The following is a 24,302-nucleotide window of genomic DNA, read 5'->3' on the forward strand; positions in this document are numbered from 1 at the left end:
CCCTCACTGACGGTCCCAACAACATGCAAACCACCGAAATCAGAGTTTTCTGCACTGGGTGTCCCTTCTACTTGTCCTCAACACAGAGGAAAGTTTTGTGTTGAGGCCCGGTAGGGCTTGTCTTTCTACATTCAAGTGGAGAAATAAGGCTCACCATTCTAACAGGAAGTGCCACACTTCCACATCAAAGCCGACCGATAGCTACCGCCAGTGTGTGTGTGTTTTTTTACCGCCAACAAAAGAACAGTCGAAGCAGCAGCTAGGCCAGAAACACTTTGCAACAATAACTGTTGATATGTTATTGTGTGTCTGTGTGCTACTACAGCAATAGCATACACAGAGTGGCAAATGGGGGAACTGGCACACAAATAACCCCCAACCTGACTAAAATTCCAGTTCATTTCAAAAAGCTTGAGTCCCGGCAGCATGTCAACGCAGTGACAAAGCCAGGCCAGACTCACACACACATTTCTCTTAAACGCAGCGGAAAGAAAGGATTATTTTAAACACTGAAGAGAGGAGGGTGCACCGTTCCCGGAGGTACTGCAATACCGGGTTGATGCGTGGAGTGGACGGAGCAAGCCCCTGTTCCATCTCCCAAGTCCAAAAATCAATTTAATATATGGTCCCCGGGTAGGGGACGTATCAGATATTAAACTGATAAGAACAGATACTACACTTGATCTTAGCCAAAAGGCCGAGAAGCGATGCCCCTGATAGGCTAAGGCCGGCATCACATTCCCCATACAGTCCTCCTCGCCCATGGCCCCGGCAAGCGAGCGTTGCTTTTCAGTGACGATCGGTAAAACGGAAGAGCAAACCCTTTGATCGAAGCACCTTTAAGACACATGCCTTACGTCAAGCTCTGAAAAATGACTTCAAACCCTCAACCACCAGATTTATCTGCAGCAGACTGAAGTGAACCAAAAGACAGGAGAAGATTGGGGCCTTTTATTGGCCCACAGCCGTTCTGTAAGGCAGATGTGCCGTGACTGGGATTTCACATTGATCAGAGCAAGGGCTGCTGAATCTGAAACAAATTTGATTGACGAGCGATATTGTGATCTAGCACTAGCAAAGAAACTGGCTGTGCATAGCTTTAAGCCACCTTTGAAATTCTTGTCGTCTGTCTGTCGCTACAGCCAGGTTGGAAGGCAGCGTCTCCCTATCTGTTTCCCCCTTATTACTTTTGACAATCCATCAGGGGAGAGCGCGAACGCAGTCCCCCACTACCACAAATTATGCAGTCGAGATTCCCACATTTGGGGAATTCGCATAGGTCAGCCCCGCCGGAGTGCAATGGCCAGGCCTCGCCATGGGTGAACCACCTTCTTGATCATGGTATCTCCCCTGCCAGGTAAGTATGAGTTGTACGGCTCAGGGCAAAAGGAGTCCTTCACAGGACCATCGCCCTCACTGACGGTCCCAACAACATGCAAACCACCGAAATCAGAGTTTTCTGCACTGGGTGTCCCTTCTACTTGTCCTCAACACAGAGGAAAGTTTTGTGTTGAGGCCCGGTAGGGCTTGTCTTTCTACATTCAAGTGGAGAAATAAGGCTCACCATTCTAACAGGAAGTGCCACACTTCCACATCAAAGCCGACCGATAGCTACCGCCAGTGTGTGTGTGTGTGTGTGTGTGTGTTTTTTTACCGCCAACAAAAGAACAGTCGAAGCAGCAGCTAGGCCAGAAACACTTTGCAACAATAACTGTTGATATGTTATTGTGTGTCTGTGTGCTACTACAGCAATAGCATACACAGAGTGGCAAATGGGGGAACTGGCACACAAATAACCCCCAACCTGACTAAAATTCCAGTTCATTTCAAAAAGCTTGAGTCCCGGCAGCATGTCAACGCAGTGACAAAGCCAGGCCAGACTCACACACACATTTCTCTTAAACGCAGCGGAAAGAAAGGATTATTTTAAACACTGAAGAGAGGAGGGTGCACCGTTCCCGGAGGTACTGCAATACCGGGTCGATGCGTGGAGTGGACGGAGCAAGCCCCTGTTCCATCTCCCAAGTCCAAAAATCAATTTAATATATGGTCCCCGGGTAGGGGACGTATCAGATATTAAACTGATAAGAACAGATACTACACTTGATCTTAGCCAAAAGGCCGAGAAGCGATGCCCCTGATAGGCTAAGGCCGGCATCACATTCCCCATACAGTCCTCCTCGCCCATGGCCCCGGCAAGCGAGCGTTGCTTTTCAGTGACGATCGGTAAAACGGAAGAGCAAACCCTTTGATCGAAGCACCTTTAAGACACATGCCTTACGTCAAGCTCTGAAAAAATGACTTCAAACCCTCAACCACCAGATTTATCTGCAGCAGACTGAAGTGAACCAAAAGACAGGAGAAGATTGGGGCCTTTTATTGGCCCACAGCCGTTCTGTAAGGCAGATGTGCCGTGACTGGGATTTCACATTGATCAGAGCAAGGGCTGCTGAATCTGAAACAAAGTTGATTGACGAGCGATATTGTGATCTAGCACTAGCGAAGAAACTGGCTGTGCATAGCTTTAAGCCACCTTTGAAATTCTTGTCGTCTGTCTGTCACTACAGCCAGGTTGGAAGGCAGCGTCTCCCTATCGGTTTCCCCCTTATTACTTTTGACAATCCATCAGGGGAGAGCGCGAATGCAGTCCCCCACTACCACAAATTATGCAGTCGAGATTCCCACATTTGGGGAATTCGCATAGGTCAGCCCCGCCGGAGTGCAATGGCCAGGCCTCGCCATGGGTGAACCACCTTCTTGATCATGGTATCTCCCCTGCCAGGTAAGTATGAGTTGTACGGCTCAGGGCAAAAGGAGTCCTTCACAGGACCATCGCCCTCACTGACGGTCCCAACAACATGCAAACCACCGAAATCAGAGTTTTCTGCACTGGGTGTCCCTTCTACTTGTCCTCAACACAGAAGAAAGTTTTGTGTTGAGGCCCGGTAGGGCTTGTCTTTCTACATTCAAGTGGAGAAATAAGGCTCACCATTCTAACAGGAAGTGCCACACTTCCACATCAAAGCCGACCGATAGCTACCGCCAGTGTGTGTGTGTGTGTGTGTGTGTGTTTTTTTACCGCCAACAAAAGAACAGTCGAAGCAGCAGCTAGGCCAGAAACACTTTGCAACAATAACTGTTGATATGTTATTGTGTGTCTGTGTGCTACTACAGCAATAGCATACACAGAGTGGCAAATGGGGGAACTGGCACACAAATAACCCCCAACCTGACTAAAATTCCAGTTCATTTCAAAAAGCTTGAGTCCCGGCAGCATGTCAACGCAGTGACAAAGCCAGGCCAGACTCACACACACATTTCTCTTAAACGCAGCGGAAAGAAAGGATTATTTTAAACACTGAAGAGAGGAGGGTGCACCGTTCCCGGAGGTACTGCAATACCGGGTCGATGCGTGGAGTGGACGGAGCAAGCCCCTGTACCATCTCCCAAGTCCAAAAATCAATTTAATATATGGTCCCCGGGCAGGGGACGTATCAGATATTAAACTGATAAGAACAGATACTACACTTGATCTTAGCCAAAAGGCCGAGAAGCGATGCCCCTGACAGTCTAAGGCCGGCATCACATTCCCCATACAGTCCTCCTCGCCCATGGCCCCGGTAAGCGAGCGTTGCTTTTCAGTGACGATCGGTAAAACGGAAGAGCAAACCCTTTGATCGAAGCACCTTTAAGACACATGCCTTACGTCAAGCTCTGAAAAATGACTTCAAACCCTCAACCACCAGATTTATCTGCAGCAGACTGAAGTGAACCAAAAGACAGGAGAAGATTGGGGCCTTTTATTGGCCCACAGCCGTTCTGTAAGGCAGATGTGCCGTGACTGGGATTTCACATTGATCAGAGCAAGGGCTGCTGAATCTGAAACAAATTTGATTGACGAGCGATATTGTGATCTAGCACTAGCAAAGAAACTGGCTGTGCATAGCTTTAAGCCACCTTTGAAATTCTTGTCGTCTGTCTGTCGCTACAGCCAGGTTGGAAGGCAGCGTCTCCCTATCTGTTTCCCCCTTATTACTTTTGACAATCCATCAGGGGAGAGCGCGAACGCAGTCCCCCACTACCACAAATTATGCAGTCGAGATTCCCACATTTGGGGAATTCGCATAGGTCAGCCCCGCCGGAGTGCAATGGCCAGGCCTCGCCATGGGTGAACCACCTTCTTGATCATGGTATCTCCCCTGCCAGGTAAGTATGAGTTGTACGGCTCAGGGCAAAAGGAGTCCTTCACAGGACCATCGCCCTCACTGACGGTCCCAACAACATGCAAACCACCGAAATCAGAGTTTTCTGCACTGGGTGTCCCTTCTACTTGTCCTCAACACAGAGGAAAGTTTTGTGTTGAGGCCCGGTAGGGCTTGTCTTTCTACATTCAAGTGGAGAAATAAGGCTCACCATTCTAACAGGAAGTGCCACACTTCCACATCAAAGCCGACCGATAGCTACCGCCAGTGTGTGTGTGTGTGTTTTTTTACCGCCAACAAAAGAACAGTCGAAGCAGCAGCTAGGCCAGAAACACTTTGCAACAATAACTGTTGATATGTTATTGTGTGTCTGTGTGCTACTACAGCAATAGCATACACAGAGTGGCAAATGGGGGAACTGGCACACAAATAACCCCCAACCTGACTAAAATTCCAGTTCATTTCAAAAAGCTTGAGTCCCGGCAGCATGTCAACGCAGTGACAAAGCCAGGCCAGACTCACACACACATTTCTCTTAAACGCAGTGGAAAGAAAGGATTATTTTAAACACTGAAGAGAAGAGGGTGCACCGTTCCCGGAGGTACTGCAATACCGGGTCGATGCGTGGAGTGGACGGAGCAAGCCCCTGTTCCATCTCCCAAGTCCAAAAATCAATTTAATATATGGTCCCCGGGTAGGGGACGTATCAGATATTAAACTGATAAGAACAGATACTACACTTGATCTTAGCCAAAAGGCCGAGAAGCGATGCCCCTGATAGGCTAAGGCCGGCATCACATTCCCCATACAGTCCTCCTCGCCCATGGCCCCGGCAAGCGAGCGTTGCTTTTCAGTGACGATCGGTAAAACGGAAGAGCAAACCCTTTGATCGAAGCACCTTTAAGACACATGCCTTACGTCAAGCTCTGAAAAATGACTTCAAACCCTCAACCACCAGATTTATCTGCAGCAGACTGAAGTGAACCAAAAGACAGGAGAAGATTGGGGCCTTTTATTGGCCCACAGCCGTTCTGTAAGGCAGATGTGCCGTGACTGGGATTTCACATTGATCAGAGCAAGGGCTGCTGAATCTGAAACAAAGTTGATTGACGAGCGATATTGTGATCTAGCACTAGCAAAGAAACTGGCTGTGCATAGCTTTAAGCCACCTTTGAAATTCTTGTTGTCTGTCTGTCGCTACAGCCAGGTTGGAAGGCAGCGTGTCCCTATCTGTTTCCCCCTTATTACTTTTGACAATCCATCAGGGGAGAGCACGAACGCAGTCCCCCACTACCACAAATTATGCAGTCGAGAGTCCCACATTTGTGGAATTCGCATAGGTCAGCCCCGCCGGAGTGCAATGGCCAGGCCTCGCCATGGGTGAACCACCTTCTTGATCATGGTATCTCCCCTGCCAGGTAAGTATGAGTTGTACGGCTCAGGGCAAAAGGAGTCCTTCACAGGACCATCGCCCTCACTGACGGTCCCAACAACATGCAAACCACCGAAATCAGAGTTTTCTGCACTGGGTGTCCCTTCTACTTGTCCTCAACACAGAGGAAAGTTTTTTGTTGAGGCCCGGTAGGGCTTGTCTTTCTACATTCAAGTGGAGAAATAAGGCTCACCATTCTAACAGGAAGTGCCACACTTCCACATCAAAGCCGACCGATAGCTACCGCCAGTGTGTGTGTGTGTGTTTTTTTACCGCCAACAAAAGAACAGTCGAAGCAGCAGCTAGGCCAGAAACACTTTGCAACAATAACTGTTGATATGTTATTGTGTGTCTGTGTGCTACTACAGCAATAGCATACACAGAGTGGCAAATGGGGGAACTGGCACACAAATAACCCCCAACCTGACTAAAATTCCAGTTCATTTCAAAAAGCTTGAGTCCCGGCAGCATGTCAACGCAGTGACAAAGCCAGGCCAGACTCACACACACATTTCTCTTAAACGCAGCGGAAAGAAAGGATTATTTTAAACACTGAAGAGAGGAGGGTGCACCGTTCCCGGAGGTACTGCAATACCGGGTCGATGCGTGGAGTGGACGGAGCAAGCCCCTGTTCCATCTCCCAAGTCCAAAAATCAATTTAATATATGGTCCCCGGGTAGGGGACGTATCAGATATTAAACTGATAAGAACAGATTTTTTTTTTTTTTTTTTTCGTAAAGTTTTATTGTCACAAAAACAATTTCAAGAATCTTTTATACAAGATATTATACTTTTAAAATCACATCTTGAATAAATAAACATTTTCAGCAATTAAACAAGTTGTGTTTACACTATGCATTAAAATGATAAATAGATGCATTTGTTTAATTGTTTACAGGGTTGTTTGAAAGTTTTATTGTTGTGTCGATATTTAGTCATGCCAAATTTTTTTTTTTTTTTTAAATTCTGGAGCGAAGCTGGAAAAGATTCTCCTCAAAAGTTCATTGTTGTTCAGTAGCGCAGTGAGCCCTTACCAAGAAAAACTCAGTCTGCTCTCCCAAAGAGATGTGGTCTCTCGGGATCCTGTCTTTGTGCTCAGAGGAGACCCTCACCCTGCTGCTCCTTCCCACCTGCCTCTCCCGGAGAGTCAGGCCGCCGCTGCTTCGAACTTTTCCTGTGGGGCTCCGGCTCCTTCATCCGAATGGACACAGAGGCGATGTTTCTTTGTGACTGTGTCCTGGGCCCACCGCCTGCAGTGACAGTCTTTCTGGCCGTCACTGCTGCCGTATGGATCACAGCCACGGGGGGGGATCTGCTTGTGCTTCCTTGCCAGAAAGTTTGTGGAGGTCTGGGTGGCGTCTTTTGGGGGCGGCTTGTGTGAAAGACCAGCTACGCTGGTGGGACCTCCCTTGCTGGCAAGCACGGGAATTAGTAAAGAGCCGGCTAGTGCCCACTGTTCTAATGCAGCGCTGCACTCCCAGAGCGATACCTTGCCGAGCTCAGGGACGCCACAACCTGGTCGGCAGCGAGTTTTTGAGCTCCGGGAGTGCATTACGGACCTGACTGGGAGGATCTCATGAGCCACCATTGCTGACAGGTCCCGGAGTCTGTTTGGCAGAGCAGGTGGTTCACGTTGCGCCAAAGAGTGGTGGCTTTGCCTAGTGCAATCCTACGCGCTGGACTCACTGGTACTCGCTCCTGCACAACAATAGGAGAGAACAATGTTAATTAAAAAATACAACTCTTGTTTGAAACCAAGGTGTCTTAAAATGGTCAGGTTAAAAGAAAACTCTGTTGGTGAGCTGATAAAAGTCAAGTGTGTTAAAAGGATGCTTTTACTGTTTCCCACTAGCGTGCTGCCCTTCACGTCCTTCAAATAATACTGGTGTGTTAAAAACAGCGGGTATCCTTCCTGTTTTAAAAACACATCTGACAAAAAAGGTTAAGATGAGATGAAACCACGTGAGCTCTAACTTTCAACGTCACACTTCTCAAAAGGAAAGTTGAGAGGGTGAAAGTCATAAGTATGTTTTAAAACCAACAGACAAAGCATTTTAAAAACACTTGAAAAGAACCAGGTGTTACATTTCTTGTGAATGGAGCTCTTCCTTCACTCTTACTGGAGAAGTGTAAGGGTGTTGAGCTCCATTTCCCTTCCGGACTCTAGGGGGTGGCCTTTCACGCAGTCTTTTGTTAAACATCGAGTCCTTCGGGGTTGATTGCAGAGCTATGTTTAAAAAGGAGGCCTCATTGGGGGAATCGGAGGGGAAGACTCTGGGCTCCTCCACAGATGAACTGTCTGAGAAGTTCCCAGCTCTTCCCCTCTTCTCCAAGACTACTGGAGACTCCGGAGACAATTCTGATAATGGCCTCTTAGCCTGCTGGGCCAGGGGGAGGGGCACTTCCTCACTCTCACTCTCACTCCCAGAGCAAGAAGAGCCAGAGCTAGTTCCGCCCTCTGCCTGCACTGCACCCCCCCCCCTCCTCCTCCATACTCTCCACTTGAGGGGCAGTTGCTGCAGGCCCCTCCCCCTCTCCCTCTCCCTCTCCCTCCTCACCTGACTCCTCTCCTCCAGTCACAGGATTTGGAGGGAGATTTGAATTTTCTGGCTCAGGCTCTCCAAATAGCTCGTTAACCATTGCATTCTGTCCGCCATTTTCTTTTTCATTTCCGACCTTCTTTGCTGCCTTAACTTTGTTGGCAAAAGATTTCGGGCAATCTCTGAAGAGATGGTTGCTGTCTCCACAAAGATTACACTTTCTGCCATTGGTGCATTCCTCGAAAGTATGACCAATCTCTCTACACTTTCCACAAATAATCTGCTTACACGCTTCTGCAAGGTGTCCTTGCTCACCGCACTTGCGGCAGAGCTTGGGCTGGCCTTGATAATGAATGTAACCACGGTTGTGTCCCAAAACTATCATGGATGGCAGATGTTTCAGGCCCTGGAAGCCCTGAGGGTCCTGCCATTGCTGGACAGGAACCCTCCAGGAACAGTTCCAGATACCATCCTCATCTCTCACCTTCATAGCCTGGCCTTTGACCGTGCAATGTCTTCCCAGCCACATACATATGTCATCTGCATTCACCATTTCATTGAACATCCTGACAATGACCGTTTTGGAGGCATTGTCAGTCAGTTTCTCAACGTTAAACACAGGAAACTGGGCTCTTGCATTTTCAAAACGTGTCCAAAATTCTCTAAGCAGAATTGCTGAAAGAAAGCTTACATCAAAGCCTTTGCCTTGTGGTAAAGTGAGGATACAATTCAGGTCGTCTGGGGTAAAGTTTAAGGCTTTTTGAAGTAGTTTTCTTGAAAAATCCAGCCTCGACATCCATAATGGCACATCATCAACTACTTTGAAAGCAAAACGGACACTGTGGTGCCTCCGCATGCCGGCACTAGCAGCCGACATGGTGGAGGCACCACAGGCTAAAACACTAAAATCAACTTGGATGTTAGGAACCTGTTTAGCCACCAGAGGAGGAGGCTCGCTCGAACAATATGGTCTTCTATGGAGCTACCTCAACTATGTGGAAGTTGAAATTGACTTCACAGAAGACAAACACTATCCTCCCAGTACTGCCAAAACCAGTGCCACAGACAGGCACAGGCTCAGACAGCGCAGGAGGCGATCGCAGTCAGGGTCTTATAGGTAAGAGCGAAACAGCATCTGATAAGAACAGATACTACACTTGATCTTAGCCAAAAGGCCGAGAAGCGATGCCCCTGATAGGCTAAGGCCGGCATCACATTCCCCATACAGTCCTCCTCGCCCATGGCCCCGGCAAGCGAGCGTTGCTTTTCAGTGACGATCGGTAAAACGGAAGAGCAAACCCTTTGATCGAAGCACCTTTAAGACACATGCCTTACGTCAAGCTCTGAAAAATGACTTCAAACCCTCAACCACCAGATTTATCTGCAGCAGACTGAAGTGAACCAAAAGACAGGAGAAGATTGGGGCCTTTTATTGGCCCACAGCCGTTCTGTAAGGCAGATGTGCCGTGACTGGGATTTCACATTGATCAGAGCAAGGGCTGCTGAATCTGAAACAAAGTTGATTGACGAGCGATATTGTGATCTAGCACTAGCAAAGAAACTGGCTGTGCATAGCTTTAAGCCACCTTTGAAATTCTTGTCGTCTGTCTGTCGCTACAGCCAGGTTGGAAGGCAGCGTCTCCCTATCTGTTTCCCCCTTATTACTTTTGACAATCCATCAGGGGAGAGCGCGAACGCAGTCCCCCACTACCACAAATTATGCAGTCGAGATTCCCACATTTGGGGAATTCGCATAGGTCAGCCCCGCCGGAGTGCAATGGCCAGGCCTCGCGATGGGTGAACCACCTTCTTGATCATGGTATCTCCCCTGCCAGGTAAGTATGAGTTGTACGGCTCAGGGCAAAAGGAGTCCTTCACAGGACCATCGCCCTCACTGACGGTCCCAACAACATGCAAACCACCGAAATCAGAGTTTTCTGCACTGGGTGTCCCTTCTACTTGTCCTCAACACAGAAGAAAGTTTTGTGTTGAGGCCCGGTAGGGCTTGTCTTTCTACATTCAAGTGGAGAAATAAGGCTCACCATTCTAACAGGAAGTGCCACACTTCCACATCAAAGCCGACCGATAGCTACCGCCAGTGTGTGTGTGTGTGTTTTTTTACCGCCAACAAAAGAACAGTCGAAGCAGCAGCTAGGCCAGAAACACTTTGCAACAATAACTGTTGATATGTTATTGTGTGTCTGTGTGCTACTACAGCAATAGCATACACACAGTGGCAAATGGGGGAACTGGCACACAAATAACCCCCAACCTGACTAAAATTCCAGTTCATTTCAAAAAGCTTGAGTCCCGGCAGCATGTCAACGCAGTGACAAAGCCAGGCCAGACTCACACACACATTTCTCTTAAACGCAGCGGAAAGAAAGGATTATTTTAAACACTGAAGAGAGGAGGGTGCACCGTTCCCGGAGGTACTGCAATACCGGGTCGATGCGTGGAGTGGACGGAGCAAGCCCCTGTTCCATCTCTCAAGTCCAAAAATCAATTTAATATATGGTCCCCGGATAGGGGACGTATCAGATATTAAACTGATAAGAACAGATACTACACTTGATCTTAGCCAAAAGGCCGAGAAGCGATGCCCCTGATAGGCTAAGGCCGGCATCACATTCCCCATACAGTCCTCCTCGCCCATGGCCCCGGCAAGCGAGCGTTGCTTTTCAGTGACGATCGGTAAAACGGAAGAGCAAACCCTTTGATCGAAGCACCTTTAAGACACATGCCTTACGTCAAGCTCTGAAAAATGACTTCAAACCCTCAACCACCAGATTTATCTGCAGCAGACTGAAGTGAACCAAAAGACAGGAGAAGATTGGGGCCTTTTATTGGCCCACAGCCGTTCTGTAAGGCAGATGTGCCGTGACTGGGATTTCACATTGATCAGAGCAAGGGCTGCTGAATCTGAAACAAATTTGATTGACGAGCGATGTTGTGATCTAGCACTAGCAAAGAAACTGGCTGTGCATAGCTTTAAGCCACCTTTGAAATTCTTGTCGTCTGTCTGTCACTACAGCCAGGTTGGAAGGCAGCGTCTCCCTATCTGTTTCCCCCTTATTACTTTTGACAATCCATCAGGGGAGAGCGCGAACGCAGTCCCCCACTACCACAAATTATGCAGTCGAGATTCCCACATTTGGGGAATTCGCATAGGTCAGCCCCGCCGGAGTGCAATGGCCAGGCCTCGCGATGGGTGAACCACCTTCTTGATCATGGTATCTCCCCTGCCAGGTAAGTATGAGTTGTACGGCTCAGGGCAAAAGGAGTCCTTCACAGGACCATCGCCCTCACTGACGGTCCCAACAACATGCAAACCACCGAAATCAGAGTTTTCTGCACTGGGTGTCCCTTCTACTTGTCCTCAACACAGAAGAAAGTTTTGTGTTGAGGCCCGGTAGGGCTTGTCTTTCTACATTCAAGTGGAGAAATAAGGCTCACCATTCTAACAGGAAGTGCCACACTTCCACATCAAAGCCGACCGATAGCTACCGCCAGTGTGTGTGTGTGTGTTTTTTTACCGCCAACAAAAGAACAGTCGAAGCAGCAGCTAGGCCAGAAACACTTTGCAACAATAACTGTTGATATGTTATTGTGTGTCTGTGTGCTACTACAGCAATAGCATACACACAGTGGCAAATGGGGGAACTGGCACACAAATAACCCCCAACCTGACTAAAATTCCAGTTCATTTCAAAAAGCTTGAGTCCCGGCAGCATGTCAACGCAGTGACAAAGCCAGGCCAGACTCACACACACATTTCTCTTAAACGCAGCGGAAAGAAAGGATTATTTTAAACACTGAAGAGAGGAGGGTGCACCGTTCCCGGAGGTACTGCAATACCGGGTCGATGCGTGGAGTGGACGGAGCAAGCCCCTGTTCCATCTCTCAAGTCCAAAAATCAATTTAATATATGGTCCCCGGGTAGGGGACGTATCAGATATTAAACTGATAAGAACAGATTTTTTTTTTTTTTTTTTCGTAAAGTTTTATTGTCACAAAAACAATTTCAAGAATCTTTTATACAAGATATTATACTTTTAAAATCACATCTTGAATAAATAAACATTTACAACAGCAATTAAACAAGTTGTGTTTACACTATGCATTAAAATGATAAATAGATGCATTTGTTTAATTGTTTACAGGGTTGTTTGAAAGTTTTATTGTTGTGTCGATATTTAGTCATGCCAAATTTTTTTTTTTTTTTTAAATTCTGGAGCGAAGCTGGAAAAGATTCTCCTCAAAAGTTCATTGTTGTTCAGTAGCGCAGTGAGCCCTTACCAAGAAAAACTCAGTCTGCTCTCCCAAAGAGATGTGGTCTCTCGGGATCCTGTCTTTGTGCTCAGAGGAGACCCTCACCCTGCTGCTCCTTCCCACCTGCCTCTCCCGGAGAGTCAGGCCGCCGCTGCTTCGAACTTTTCCTGTGGGGCTCCGGCTCCTTCATCCGAATGGACACAGAGGCGATGTTTCTTTGTGACTGTGTCCTGGGCCCGCCGCCTGCAGTGACAGTCTTTCTGGCCGTCACTGCTGCCGTATGGATCACAGCCACGGGGGGGGATCTGCTTGTGCTTCCTTGCCAGAAAGTTTGTGGAGGTCTGGGTGGCGTCTTTTGGGGGCGGCTTGTGTGAAAGACCAGCTACGCTGGTGGGACCTCCCTTGCTGGCAAGCACGGGAATTAGTAAAGAGCCGGCTAGTGCCCACTGTTCTAATGCAGCGCTGCACTCCCAGAGCGATACCTTGCCGAGCTCAGGGACGCCACAACCTGGTCGGCAGCGAGTTTTTGAGCTCCGGGAGTGCATTACGGACCTGACTGGGAGGATCTCATGAGCCACCATTGCTGACAGGTCCCGGAGTCTGTTTGGCAGAGCAGGTGGTTCACGTTGCGCCAAAGAGTGGTGGCTTTGCCTAGTGCAATCCTACGCGCTGGACTCACTGGTACTCGCTCCTGCACAACAATAGGAGAGAACAATGTTAATTAAAAAATACAACTCTTGTTTGAAACCAAGGTGTCTTAAAATGGTCAGGTTAAAAGAAAACTCTGTTGGTGAGCTGATAAAAGTCAAGTGTGTTAAAAGGATGCTTTTACTGTTTCCCACTAGCGTGCTGCCCTTCACGTCCTTCAAATAATACTGGTGTGTTAAAAACAGCGGGTATCCTTCCTGTTTTAAAAACACATCTGACAAAAAAGGTTAAGATGAGATGAAACCACGTGAGCTCTAACTTTCAACGTCACACTTCTCAAAAGGAAAGTTGAGAGGGTGAAAGTCATAAGTATGTTTTAAAACCAACAGACAAAGCATTTTAAAAACACTTGAAAAGAACCAGGTGTTACATTTCTTGTGAATGGAGCTCTTCCTTCACTCTTACTGGAGAAGTGTAAGGGTGTTGAGCTCCATTTCCCTTCCGGACTCTAGGGGGTGGCCTTTCACGCAGTCTTTTGTTAAACATTGAGTCCTTCGGGGTTGATTGCAGAGCTATGTTTAAAAAGGAGGCCTCATTGGGGGAATCGGAGGGGAAGACTCTGGGCTCCTCCACAGATGAACTGTCTGAGAAGTTCCCAGCTCTTCCCCTCTTCTCCAAGACTACTGGAGACTCCGGAGACAATTCTGATAATGGCCTCTTAGCCTGCTGGGCCAGGGGGAGGGGCACTTCCTCACTCTCACTCTCACTCCCAGAGCAAGAAGAGCCAGAGCTAGTTCCGCCCTCTGCCTGCACTGCACCCCCCCCCTCCTCCTCCATACTCTCCACTTGAGGGGCAGTTGCTGCAGGCCCCTCCCCCTCTCCCTCTCCCTCCTCACCTGACTCCTCTCCTCCAGTCACAGGATTTGGAGGGAGATTTGAATTTTCTGGCTCAGGCTCTCCAAATAGCTCGTTAACCATTGCATTCTGTCCGCCATTTTCTTTTTCATTTCCGACCTTCTTTGCTGCCTTAACTTTGTTGGCAAAAGATTTCGGGCAATCTCTGAAGAGATGGTTGCTGTCTCCACAAAGATTACACTTTCTGCCATTGGTGCATTCCTCGAAAGTATGACCAATCTCTCTACACTTTCCACAAATAATCTGCTTACACGCTTCTGCAAGGTGTCCTTGCTCACCGCACTTGCGGCAGAGCTTGGGCTGGCCTTGATAATGAATGTAACCACGGTTGTGTCCCAAAACTATCATGGATGGCAGATGTTTCAGGCCCTGGAAGCCCTGAGGGTCCTGCCATTGCTGGACAGGAACCCTCCAGGAACAGTTCCAGATACCATCCTCATCTCTCACCTTCATAGCCTGGCCTTTGACCGTGCAATGTCTTCCCAGCCACATACATATGTCATCTGCATTCACCATTTCATTGAACATCCTGACAATGACCGTTTTGGAGGCATTGTCAGTCAGTTTCTCAACGTTAAACACAGGAAACTGGGCTCTTGCATTTTCAAAACGTGTCCAAAATTCTCTAAGCAGAATTGCTGAGCGAAAGCTTACATCAAAGCCTTTGCCTTGTGGTAAAGTGAGGATACAATTCAGGTCGTCTGGGGTAAAGTTTAAGGCTTTTTGAAGTAGTTTTCTTGAAAAATCCAGCCTCGACATCCATAATGGCACATCATCAACTACTTTGAAAGCAAAACGGACACTGTGGTGCCTCCGCATGCCGGCACTAGCAGCCGACATGGTGGAGGCACCACAGGCTAAAACACTAAAATCAACTTGGATGTTAGGAACCAGTTTAGCCACCAGAGGAGGAGGCTCGCTCGAACAATATGGTCTTCTATGGAGCTACCTCAACTATGTGGAAGTTGAAATTGACTTCACAGAAGACAAACACTATCGTCCCAGTACTGCCAAAACCAGTGCCACAGACAGGCACAGGCTCAGACAGCGCAGGAGGCGATCGCAGTCAGGGTCTTATAGGTAAGATCGAAACAGCATCTGATAAGAACAGATACTACACTTGATCTTAGCCAAAAGGCCGAGAAGCGATGCCCCTGATAGGCTAAGGCCGGCATCACATTCCCCATACAGTCCTCCTCGCCCATGGCCCCGGCAAGCGAGCGTTGCTTTTCAGTGACGATCGGTAAAACGGAAGAGCAAACCCTTTGATCGAAGCACCTTTAAGACACATGCCTTACGTCAAGCTCTGAAAAATGACTTCAAACCCTCAACCACCAGATTTATCTGCAGCAGACTGAAGTCAACCAAAAGACAGGAGAAGATTGGGGCCTTTTATTGGCCCACAGCCGTTCTGTAAGGCAGATGTGCCGTGACTGGGATTTCACATTGATCAGAGCAAGGGCTGCTGAATCTGAAACAAAGTTGATTGACGAGCGATATTGTGATCTAGCACTAGCAAAGAAACTGGCTGTGCATAGCTTTAAGCCACCTTTGAAATTCTTGTCGTCTGTCTGTCACTACAGCCAGGTTGGAAGGCAGCGTCTCCCTATCTGTTTCCCCCTTATTACTTTTGACAATCCATCAGGGGAGAGCGCGAACGCAGTCCCCCACTACCACAAATTATGCAGTCGAGATTCCCACATTTGGGGAATTCGCATAGGTCAGCCCCGCCGGAGTGCAATGGCCAGGCCTCGACATGGGTGAACCACCTTCTTGATCATGGTATCTCCCCTGCCAGGTAAGTATGAATTGTACGGCTCAGGGCAAAAGGAGTCCTTCACAGGACCATCGCCCTCACTGACGGTCCCAACAACATGCAAACCACCGAAATCAGAGTTTTCTGCACTGGGTGTCCCTTCTACTTGTCCTCAACACAGAAGAAAGTTTTGTGTTGAGGCCCGGTAGGGCTTGTCTTTCTACATTCAAGTGGAGAAATAAGGCTCACCATTCTAACAGGAAGTGCCACACTTCCACATCAAAGCCGACCGATAGCTACCGCCAGTGTGTGTGTGTGTGTGTGTTTTTTTACCGCCAACAAAAGAACAGTCGAAGCAGCAGCTAGGCCAGAAACACTTTGCAACAATAACTGTTGATATGTTATTGTGTGTCTGTGTGCTACTACAGCAATAGCATACACAGAGTGGCAAATGGGGGAACTGGCACACAAATAACCCCCAACCTGACTAAAATTCCAGTTCATTTCAAAAAGCTTGAGTCCCGGCAGCATGTCAACGCAGTGACAAAGCCAGGCCAGACTCACACACACATTTCTCTTAAACGCAGCGGAAAGAAAAGATTATTTTAAACACTGAAGAGAGGAGGGTGCACCGTTCCCGGAGGTACTGCAATACCGGGTCGATGCGTGGAGTGGACGGAGCAAGCCCCTGTTCCATCTCCCAAGTCCAAAAATCAATTTAATATATGGTCCCCGGGTAGGGGACGTATCAGATATTAAACTGATAAGAACAGATACTACACTTGATCTTAGCCAAAAGGCCGAGAAGCGATGCCCCTGACAGGCTAAGGCCGGCATCACATTCCCCATACAGTCCTCCTCGCCCATGGCCCCGGTAAGCGAGCGTTGCTTTTCAGTGACGATCGGTAAAACGGAAGAGCAAACCCTTTGATCGAAGCACCTTTAAGACACATGCCTTACGTCAAGCTCTGAAAAATGACTTCAAACCCTCAACCACCAGATTTATCTGCAGCAGACTGAAGTGAACCAAAAGACAGGAGAAGATTGGGGCCTTTTATTGGCCCACAGCCGTTCTGTAAGGCAGATGTGCCGTGACTGGGATTTCACATTGATCAGAGCAAGGGCTGCTGAATCTGAAACAAAGTTGATTGACGAGCGATATTGTGATCTAGCACTAGCAAAGAAACTGGCTGTGCATAGCTTTAAGCCACCTTTGAAATTCTTGTCGTCTGTCTGTCGCTACAGCCAGGTTGGAAGGCAGCGTCTCCCTATCTGTTTCCCCCTTATTACTTTTGACAATCCATCAGGGGAGAGCGCGAACGCAGTCCCCCAATACCACAAATTATGCAGTCGAGATTCCCACATTTGGGGAATTCGCATAGGTCAGCCCCGCCGGAGTGCAATGGCCAGGCCTCGACATGGGTGAACCACCTTCTTGATCATGGTATCTCCCCTGCCAGGTAAGTATGAGTTGTACGGCTCAGGGCAAAAGGAGTCCTTCACAGGACCATCGCCCTCACTGACGGTCCCAACAACATGCAAACCACCGAAATCAGAGTTTTCTGCACTGGGTGTCCCTTCTACTTGTCCTCAACACAGAGGAAAGTTTTGTGTTGAGGCCCGGTAGGGCTTGTCTTTCTACATTCAAGTGGAGAAATAAGGCTCACCATTCTAACAGGAAGTGCCACACTTCCACATCAAAGCCGACCGATAGCTACCGCCAGTGTGTGTGTGTTTTTTTACCGCCAACAAAAGAACAGTCGAAGCAGCAGCTAGGCCAGAAACACTTTGCAACAATAACTGTTGATATGTTATTGTGTGTCTGTGTGCTACTACAGCAATAGCATACACAGAGTGGCAAATGGGGGAACTGGCACACAAATAACCCCCAACCTGACTAAAATTCCAGTTCATTTCAAAAAGCTTGAGTCCCGGCAGCATGTCAACGCAGTGACAAAGCCAGGCCAGACTCACACACACATTTCTCTTAAACGCAGCGGAAAGAAAAGATTATTTTAAACACTGAAGAGAGGAGGGTGCACCGTTCCCGGAGGTACTGCAATACCGGGTCGATGCGTGGAGTGGACGGAGCAAGCCCCTGTTCCATCTCCCAAGTCCAAAAATCAATTTAATATATGGTCCCCGGGTAGGGGACGTATCAGATATTAAACTGATAAGAACAGATACTACACTTGATCTTAGCCAAAAGGCCGAGAAGCGATGCCCCTGACAGGCTAAGGCCGGCATCACATTCCCCATACAATCCTCCTCACCCATGGCCCCGGCAAGCGAGCGTTGCTTTTCAGTGACGATCGGTAAAACGGAAGAGCAAACCCTTTGATCGAAGCACCTTTAAGACACATGCCTTACGTCAAGCTCTGAAAAATGACTTCAAACCCTCAACCACCAGATTTATCTGCAGCAGACTGAAGTGAACCAAAAGACAGGAGAAGATTGGGGCCTTTTATTGGCCCACAGCCGTTCTGTAAGGCAGATGTGCCGTGACTGGGATTTCACATTGATCAGAGCAAGGGCTGCTGAATCTGAAACAAAGTTGATTGACGAGCGATATTGTGATCTAGCACTAGCAAAGAAACTGGCTGTGCATAGCTTTAAGCCACCTTTGAAATTCTTGTCGTCTGTCTGTCGCTACAGCCAGGTTGGAAGGCAGCGTGTCCCTATCTGTTTCCCCCTTATTACTTTTGACAATCCATCAGGGGAGAGCGCGAACGCAGTCCCCCACTACCACAAATTATGCAGTCGAGATTCCCACATTTGGGGAATTCGCATAGGTCAGCCCCGCCGGAGTGCAATGGCCAGGCCTCGCCATGGGTGAACCACCTTCTTGATCATGGTATCTCCCCTGCCAGGTAAGTATGAGTTGTACGGCTCAGGGCAAAAGGAGTCCTTCACAGGACCATAGCCCTCACTGACGGTCCCAACAACATGCAAACCACCGAAATCAGAGTTTTCTGCACTGGGTGTCCCTTCTACTTGTCCTCAACACAGAGGAAAGTTTTGTGTTGAGGCCCGGTAGGGCTTGTCTTTCTACATTCAAGTGGAGAAATAAGGCTCACCATTCTAACAGGAAGTGCCACACTTCCACATCAAAGCCGACCGATAGCTACCGCCAGTGTGTGTGTGTTTTTTTACCGCCAACAAAAGAACAGTCGAAGCAGCAGCTAGGCCAGAAACACTTTGCAACAATAACTGTTGATATGTTATTGTGTGTCTGTGTGCTACTACAGCAATAGCATACACAGAGTGGCAAATGGGGGAACTGGCACACAAATAACCCCCAACCTGACTAAAATTCCAGTTCATTTCAAAAAGCTTGAGTCCCGGCAGCATGTCAACGCAGTGACAAAGCCAGGCCAGACTCACACACACATTTCTCTTAAACGCAGCGGAAAGAAAGGATTATTTTAAACACTGAAGAGAGGAGGGTGCACCGTTCCCGGAGGTACTGCAATACCGGGTCGATGCGTGGAGTGGACGGAGCAAGCCCCTGTTCCATCTCCCAAGTCCAAAAATCAATTTAATATATGGTCCCCGGGTAGGGGACGTATCAGATATTAAACTGATAAGAACAGATACTACACTTGATCTTAGCCAAAAGGCAGAGAAGCGATGCCCCTGATAGGCTAAGGCCGGCATCACATTCCCCATACAGTCCTCCTCGCCCATGGCCCCGGCAAGCGAGCGTTGCTTTTCAGTGACGATCGGTAAAACGGAAGAGCAAACCCTTTGATCGAAGCACCTTTAAGACACATGCCTTACGTCAAGCTCTGAAAAATGACTTCAAACCCTCAACCACCAGATTTATCTGCAGCAGACTGAAGTGAACCAAAAGACAGGAGAAGATTGGGGCCTTTTATTGGCCCACAGCCGTTCTGTAAGGCAGATGTGCCGTGACTGGGATTTCACATTGATCAGAGCAAGGGCTGCTGAATCTGAAACAAAGTTGATTGACGAGCGATATTGTGATCTAGCACTAGCAAAGAAACTGGCTGTGCATAGCTTTAAGCCACCTTTGAAATTCTTGTCGTCTGTCTGTCGCTACAGCCAGGTTGGAAGGCAGCGTGTCCCTATCTGTTTCCCCCTTATTACTTTTGACAATCCATCAGGGGAGAGCGCGAACGCAGTCCCCCACTACCACAAATTATGCAGTCGAGATTCCCACATTTGGGGAATTCGCATAGGTCAGCCCCGCCGGAGTGCAATGGCCAGGCCTCGCCATGGGTGAACCACCTTCTTGATCATGGTATCTCCCCTGCCAGGTAAGTATGAGTTGTACGGCTCAGGGCAAAAGGAGTCCTTCACAGGACCATAGCCCTCACTGACGGTCCCAACAACATGCAAACCACCGAAATCAGAGTTTTCTGCACTGGGTGTCCCTTCTACTTGTCCTCAACACAGAGGAAAGTTTTGTGTTGAGGCCCGGTAGGGCTTGTCTTTCTACATTCAAGTGGAGAAATAAGGCTCACCATTCTAACAGGAAGTGCCACACTTCCACATCAAAGCCGACCGATAGCTACCGCCAGTGTGTGTGTGTTTTTTTACCGCCAACAAAAGAACAGTCGAAGCAGCAGCTAGGCCAGAAACACTTTGCAACAATAACTGTTGATATGTTATTGTGTGTCTGTGTGCTACTACAGCAATAGCATACACAGAGTGGCAAATGGGGGAACTGGCACACAAATAACCCCCAACCTGACTAAAATTCCAGTTCATTTCAAAAAGCTTGAGTCCCGGCAGCATGTCAACGCAGTGACAAAGCCAGGCCAGACTCACACACACATTTCTCTTAAACGCAGCGGAAAGAAAGGATTATTTTAAACACTGAAGAGAGGAGGGTGCACCGTTCCCGGAGGTACTGCAATACCGGGTCGATGCGTGGAGTGGACGGAGCAAGCCCCTGTTCCATCTCCCAAGTCCAAAAATCAATTTAATATATGGTCCCCGGGTAGGGGACGTATCAGATATTAAACTGATAAGAACAGATTTTTTTCTTTCGTAAAGTTTTATTGTCACAAAAACAATTTCAAGAATCTTTCATACAAGATATTATACTTTTAAAATCACATCTTGAATAAATAAACATTTTCAGCAATTAAACAAGTTGTGTTTACACTGTGCATTAAAATGATAAATAGATGCATTTGTTTAATTGTTTACAGGGTTGTTTGAACGTTTTATTGTTGTGTCGATATTTAATCATGCCAAATTTTTTTTTTTTTTTTTAAATTCTGGAGCGAAGCTGGAATAGATTCTCCTCAAAAGTTCATTGTTGTGCAGGAGCGCAGTGAGCCCTTACCAAGAAAAACTCGGTCTGCTCTCCCAAAGAGATGTGGTCTCTCGGGATCCTTTCTTTGTGCTCAGAGGAGACCCCCACCCTGCTGCTCCTTCCCACCTGCCTCTCCCGGAGAGTCAGGCCGCCGCTGCTTCGAACTTATCCTGTGGGGCTCCGGCTCCTTCATCCGAATGGACACAGAGGCGATGTTTCTTTGTGACTGTGTCCTGGGCCCGCCGCCTGCAGTGACAGTCTTTCTGGCCGTCACTGCTGCCGTATGGATCACAGCCACGGGGGGGGATCTGCTTGTGCTTCCTTGCCAGAAAGTTTGTGGAGGTCTGGGTGGCGTCTTTTGGGGGCGGCTTGTGTGAAAGACCAGCTACGCTGGTGGGACCTCCCTTGCTGGCAAGCACGGGAATTAGTAAAGAGCCGGCTAGTGCCCACTGTTCTAATGCAGCGCTGCACTCCCAGAGCGATACCTTGCCGAGCTCAGGGACGCCACAACCTGGTCGGCAGCGAGTTTTTGAGCTCCGGGAGTGCATTACGGACCTGACCGGGAGGATCTCATGAGCCACCATTGCTGACAGGTCCCGGAGTCTGTTTGGCAGAGCAGGTGGTTCACGTTGCGCCAAAGAGTGGTGGCTTTGCCTAGTGCAATCCTGCGCGCTGGACTCACTGGTACTCGCTCCTGCACAACAATAGGAGAGAACAATGTTAATTAAAAAATACAACTCTTGTTTGAAACCAAGGTGTCTTAAAATGGTCAGGTTAAAAGAAAACTCTGTTGGTGAGCTGATAAAAGTCAAGTGTGTTAAAAGGATGCTTTTACTGTTTCCCACTAGCGTGCTGCCCTTCACGTCCTTCAAATAATACTGGTGTGTTAAAAACAGCGGGTATCCTTCCTGTTTTAAAAACACATCTGACAAAAAAGGTTAAGATGAGATGAAACCACATGGGCTCTAACTTTCAACGTCACACTTCTCAAAAGGAAAGTTGAGAGGGTGAAAGTCATAAGTATGTTTTAAAACCAACAGACAAAGCATTTTAAAAACACTTGAAAAGAACCAGGTGTTACATTTCTTGTGAATGGAGCTCTTCCTTCACTCTTACTGGAGAAGTGTAAGGGTGTTGAGCTCCATTTCCCTTCCGGACTCTAGGGGGTGGCCTTTCACGCAGTCTTTTGTTAAACTGTGAGTCCTTCAGGGTTGATTGCAGAGCTATGTTTAAAAAGGAGGCCTCATTGGGGGAATCGGAGGGGAAGACTCTGGGCTCCTCCACAGATGAACTGTCTGAGAAGTTCCCAGTTCTTCCCCTCTTCTCCAAGACTACTGGAGACTCCGGAGACAATTCTGATAATGGCCTCTTAGCCTGCTGGGCCAGGGGGAGGGGCACTTCCTCACTCTCACTCTCACTCCCAGAGCAAGAAGAGCCAGAGCTAGTTCCGCCCTCTGCCTGCACTGCACCCCCCCCCCCCCCTCCTCCTCCTCCATACTCTCCACTTGAGGGGCAGTTGCTGCAGGCCCCTCCCCCTCTCCCTCTCCCTCCTCACCTGACTCCTCTCCTCCAGTCACAGGATTTGGAGGGAGATTTGAATTTTCTGGCTCAGGCTCTCCAAATAGCTCGTTAACCATTGCATTCTGTCCGCCATTTTCTTTTTCATTTCCGACCTTCTTTGCTGCCTTAACTTTGTTGGCAAAAGATTTCGGGCAATCTCTGAAGAGATGGTTGCTGTCTCCACAAAGATTACACTTTCTGCCATTGGTGCATTCCTCGAAAGTATGACCAATCTCTCTACACTTTCCACAAATAATCTGTTTACACGCTTCTGCAAGGTGTCCTTGCTCACCGCACTTGCGGCAGAGCTTGGGCTGGCCTTGATAATGAATGTAACCACGGTTGTGTCCCAGAACTATCACGGATGGCAGATGTTTCAGGCCCTGGAAGCCCTGAGGGTCCTGCCGTTACTGGACAGGAACCCTCCAGGAACAGTTCCAGGTACCATCCTCATCTCTCACCTTCATAGCTTGGCCTTTGACCGTGCAATGTCTTCCCAGCCACATACATATGTCATCTGCATTCACCATTTCATTGAACATCCTGACAATGACCGTTTTGGAGGCATTGTCAGTCAGTTTCTCAACGTTAAACACAGGAAACTGGGCTCTTGCATTTTCAAAACGTGTCCAAAATTCTCTAAGCAGAATTGCTGAGTGAAAGCTTACATCAAAGCCTTTGCCTTGTGGTAAAGTGAGGATACAATTCAGGTCGTCTGGGGTAAAGTTTAAGGCCTTTTGAAGTAGTTTTCTTGAAAAATCCAGCCGCGACATCCATAATGGCACATCATCAACTACTTTGAAAGCAAAACGGACACTGTGGTGCCTCCGCATGCCGGCACTAGCAGCCGACATGGTGGAGGCACCACAGGCTAAAACACTAAAATCAACTAAAACAGTGAATAAATAGCTAAAAAACAATACCTAGAAAAGTTAAAACCGGAGAAAAGGTGACCAGACTTACCTTGGATGTTAGGAACCGGTTTAGCCACCAGAGGAGGAGGCTCGCTCGAACAATATGGTCTTCTATGGAGCTACATCAACTATGTGGAAGTTGAAATTGACTTCACAGAAGACAGACACTATCCTCAAAGTACTGCCAAAACCAGTGCCACAGACAGGCACAGGCTCAGACAGCGCAGGAGGCGATCGCAGTCAGGGTCTTATAGGCAAGATCAAAACAGCATCTGATAAGAACAGATACTACACTTGATCTTAGCCACATTCCCCATACAGTCCTCCTCGCCCATAGCCTCGGCAAGCGAGCGTTGCTTTTCAGTGACGATCGGTAAAACGGAAGAGCAAACCCTTTGATCAAAGCACCTTTAAGCCTCACGTCAAGCTCTGAAAAATGACTTCAAACCCTCAACCACCAGATTTATCTGCAGCAGACTTAAGTGAACCAAAAGACAGGAGAAGATTGGGGCCTTATATTGGCCCACAGCCGTTCTGTAAGGCAGATGTGCTGTGACTGGGATTTCACATTGATCAGAGCAAGGGCTGCTGAATCTGAAACAAATTTGATTGACGAGCGATATTGTGACCTTGTGAGACTCAGGGCAAAAGGAGTCCTTCACAGGACCATCGCCCTGACTGACGGTCCCAACAACATGCAAACCACCGAAATCAGAGTTTTCTGCACTGGGTGTCCCTTCTACTTGTCCTCAACACAGAAGAAAGTTTTGTGTTGA

At 48.1% G+C, this 24,302-nt stretch overlaps 21 non-coding genes and 2 pseudogenes across 21 annotated transcripts; all 23 read right to left on the reverse strand.

Moving 5' to 3' along the window:
- Window positions 1–518: 518 nt before the first annotated feature.
- Window positions 519–709, reverse strand: LOC132956903 (U2 spliceosomal RNA). The gene has a single exon (XR_009666156.1). It is a non-coding gene; the product is annotated as a U2 spliceosomal RNA (small nuclear RNA).
- Window positions 710–1,201: 492 nt separating this feature from the next.
- LOC132957150 (U1 spliceosomal RNA) lies at window positions 1,202–1,365 on the reverse strand. The gene has a single exon (XR_009666367.1). It is a non-coding gene; the product is annotated as a U1 spliceosomal RNA (small nuclear RNA).
- Window positions 1,366–1,942: 577 nt separating this feature from the next.
- On the reverse strand, window positions 1,943–2,133 carry LOC132957491 (U2 spliceosomal RNA). Its single transcript, XR_009666695.1, has one exon. It is a non-coding gene; the product is annotated as a U2 spliceosomal RNA (small nuclear RNA).
- Window positions 2,134–2,626: 493 nt separating this feature from the next.
- Window positions 2,627–2,790, reverse strand: LOC132957240 (U1 spliceosomal RNA). The gene has a single exon (XR_009666452.1). It is a non-coding gene; the product is annotated as a U1 spliceosomal RNA (small nuclear RNA).
- A 577-nt stretch (window positions 2,791–3,367) lies between these two features.
- On the reverse strand, window positions 3,368–3,558 carry LOC132956900 (U2 spliceosomal RNA). The gene has a single exon (XR_009666153.1). It is a non-coding gene; the product is annotated as a U2 spliceosomal RNA (small nuclear RNA).
- Window positions 3,559–4,050: 492 nt separating this feature from the next.
- Window positions 4,051–4,214, reverse strand: LOC132957152 (U1 spliceosomal RNA). Its single transcript, XR_009666369.1, has one exon. It is a non-coding gene; the product is annotated as a U1 spliceosomal RNA (small nuclear RNA).
- A 567-nt stretch (window positions 4,215–4,781) lies between these two features.
- LOC132957318 (U2 spliceosomal RNA) lies at window positions 4,782–4,972 on the reverse strand. The gene has a single exon (XR_009666525.1). It is a non-coding gene; the product is annotated as a U2 spliceosomal RNA (small nuclear RNA).
- A 492-nt stretch (window positions 4,973–5,464) lies between these two features.
- Window positions 5,465–5,628, reverse strand: LOC132957273 (U1 spliceosomal RNA). The gene has a single exon (XR_009666485.1). It is a non-coding gene; the product is annotated as a U1 spliceosomal RNA (small nuclear RNA).
- Window positions 5,629–6,195: 567 nt separating this feature from the next.
- On the reverse strand, window positions 6,196–6,395 carry LOC132956955 (U2 spliceosomal RNA). Its single transcript, XR_009666200.1, has one exon. It is a non-coding gene; the product is annotated as a U2 spliceosomal RNA (small nuclear RNA).
- A 2,870-nt stretch (window positions 6,396–9,265) lies between these two features.
- LOC132956990 (U2 spliceosomal RNA) lies at window positions 9,266–9,361 on the reverse strand (annotated as a pseudogene).
- Window positions 9,362–9,853: 492 nt separating this feature from the next.
- On the reverse strand, window positions 9,854–10,017 carry LOC132957202 (U1 spliceosomal RNA). Its single transcript, XR_009666417.1, has one exon. It is a non-coding gene; the product is annotated as a U1 spliceosomal RNA (small nuclear RNA).
- A 567-nt stretch (window positions 10,018–10,584) lies between these two features.
- On the reverse strand, window positions 10,585–10,775 carry LOC132956909 (U2 spliceosomal RNA). Its single transcript, XR_009666162.1, has one exon. It is a non-coding gene; the product is annotated as a U2 spliceosomal RNA (small nuclear RNA).
- Window positions 10,776–11,267: 492 nt separating this feature from the next.
- Window positions 11,268–11,431, reverse strand: LOC132957203 (U1 spliceosomal RNA). The gene has a single exon (XR_009666418.1). It is a non-coding gene; the product is annotated as a U1 spliceosomal RNA (small nuclear RNA).
- A 567-nt stretch (window positions 11,432–11,998) lies between these two features.
- On the reverse strand, window positions 11,999–12,197 carry LOC132956964 (U2 spliceosomal RNA). The gene has a single exon (XR_009666209.1). It is a non-coding gene; the product is annotated as a U2 spliceosomal RNA (small nuclear RNA).
- A 2,866-nt stretch (window positions 12,198–15,063) lies between these two features.
- LOC132956985 (U2 spliceosomal RNA) lies at window positions 15,064–15,159 on the reverse strand (annotated as a pseudogene).
- A 492-nt stretch (window positions 15,160–15,651) lies between these two features.
- On the reverse strand, window positions 15,652–15,815 carry LOC132957243 (U1 spliceosomal RNA). Its single transcript, XR_009666455.1, has one exon. It is a non-coding gene; the product is annotated as a U1 spliceosomal RNA (small nuclear RNA).
- Window positions 15,816–16,386: 571 nt separating this feature from the next.
- On the reverse strand, window positions 16,387–16,577 carry LOC132957492 (U2 spliceosomal RNA). The gene has a single exon (XR_009666696.1). It is a non-coding gene; the product is annotated as a U2 spliceosomal RNA (small nuclear RNA).
- Window positions 16,578–17,069: 492 nt separating this feature from the next.
- LOC132957271 (U1 spliceosomal RNA) lies at window positions 17,070–17,233 on the reverse strand. Its single transcript, XR_009666483.1, has one exon. It is a non-coding gene; the product is annotated as a U1 spliceosomal RNA (small nuclear RNA).
- A 563-nt stretch (window positions 17,234–17,796) lies between these two features.
- Window positions 17,797–17,987, reverse strand: LOC132957493 (U2 spliceosomal RNA). The gene has a single exon (XR_009666697.1). It is a non-coding gene; the product is annotated as a U2 spliceosomal RNA (small nuclear RNA).
- Window positions 17,988–18,479: 492 nt separating this feature from the next.
- Window positions 18,480–18,643, reverse strand: LOC132957153 (U1 spliceosomal RNA). Its single transcript, XR_009666370.1, has one exon. It is a non-coding gene; the product is annotated as a U1 spliceosomal RNA (small nuclear RNA).
- A 563-nt stretch (window positions 18,644–19,206) lies between these two features.
- LOC132957500 (U2 spliceosomal RNA) lies at window positions 19,207–19,397 on the reverse strand. Its single transcript, XR_009666704.1, has one exon. It is a non-coding gene; the product is annotated as a U2 spliceosomal RNA (small nuclear RNA).
- Window positions 19,398–19,889: 492 nt separating this feature from the next.
- On the reverse strand, window positions 19,890–20,053 carry LOC132957154 (U1 spliceosomal RNA). Its single transcript, XR_009666371.1, has one exon. It is a non-coding gene; the product is annotated as a U1 spliceosomal RNA (small nuclear RNA).
- Window positions 20,054–20,616: 563 nt separating this feature from the next.
- On the reverse strand, window positions 20,617–20,808 carry LOC132956956 (U2 spliceosomal RNA). The gene has a single exon (XR_009666201.1). It is a non-coding gene; the product is annotated as a U2 spliceosomal RNA (small nuclear RNA).
- Window positions 20,809–24,302: the final 3,494 nt, after the last annotated feature.

This window comes from Labrus mixtus, chromosome 22 (genome assembly GCF_963584025.1).
Source record: "Labrus mixtus chromosome 22, fLabMix1.1, whole genome shotgun sequence".
NCBI classification, from domain to species: Eukaryota; Metazoa; Chordata; class Actinopteri; order Labriformes; family Labridae; genus Labrus; species Labrus mixtus.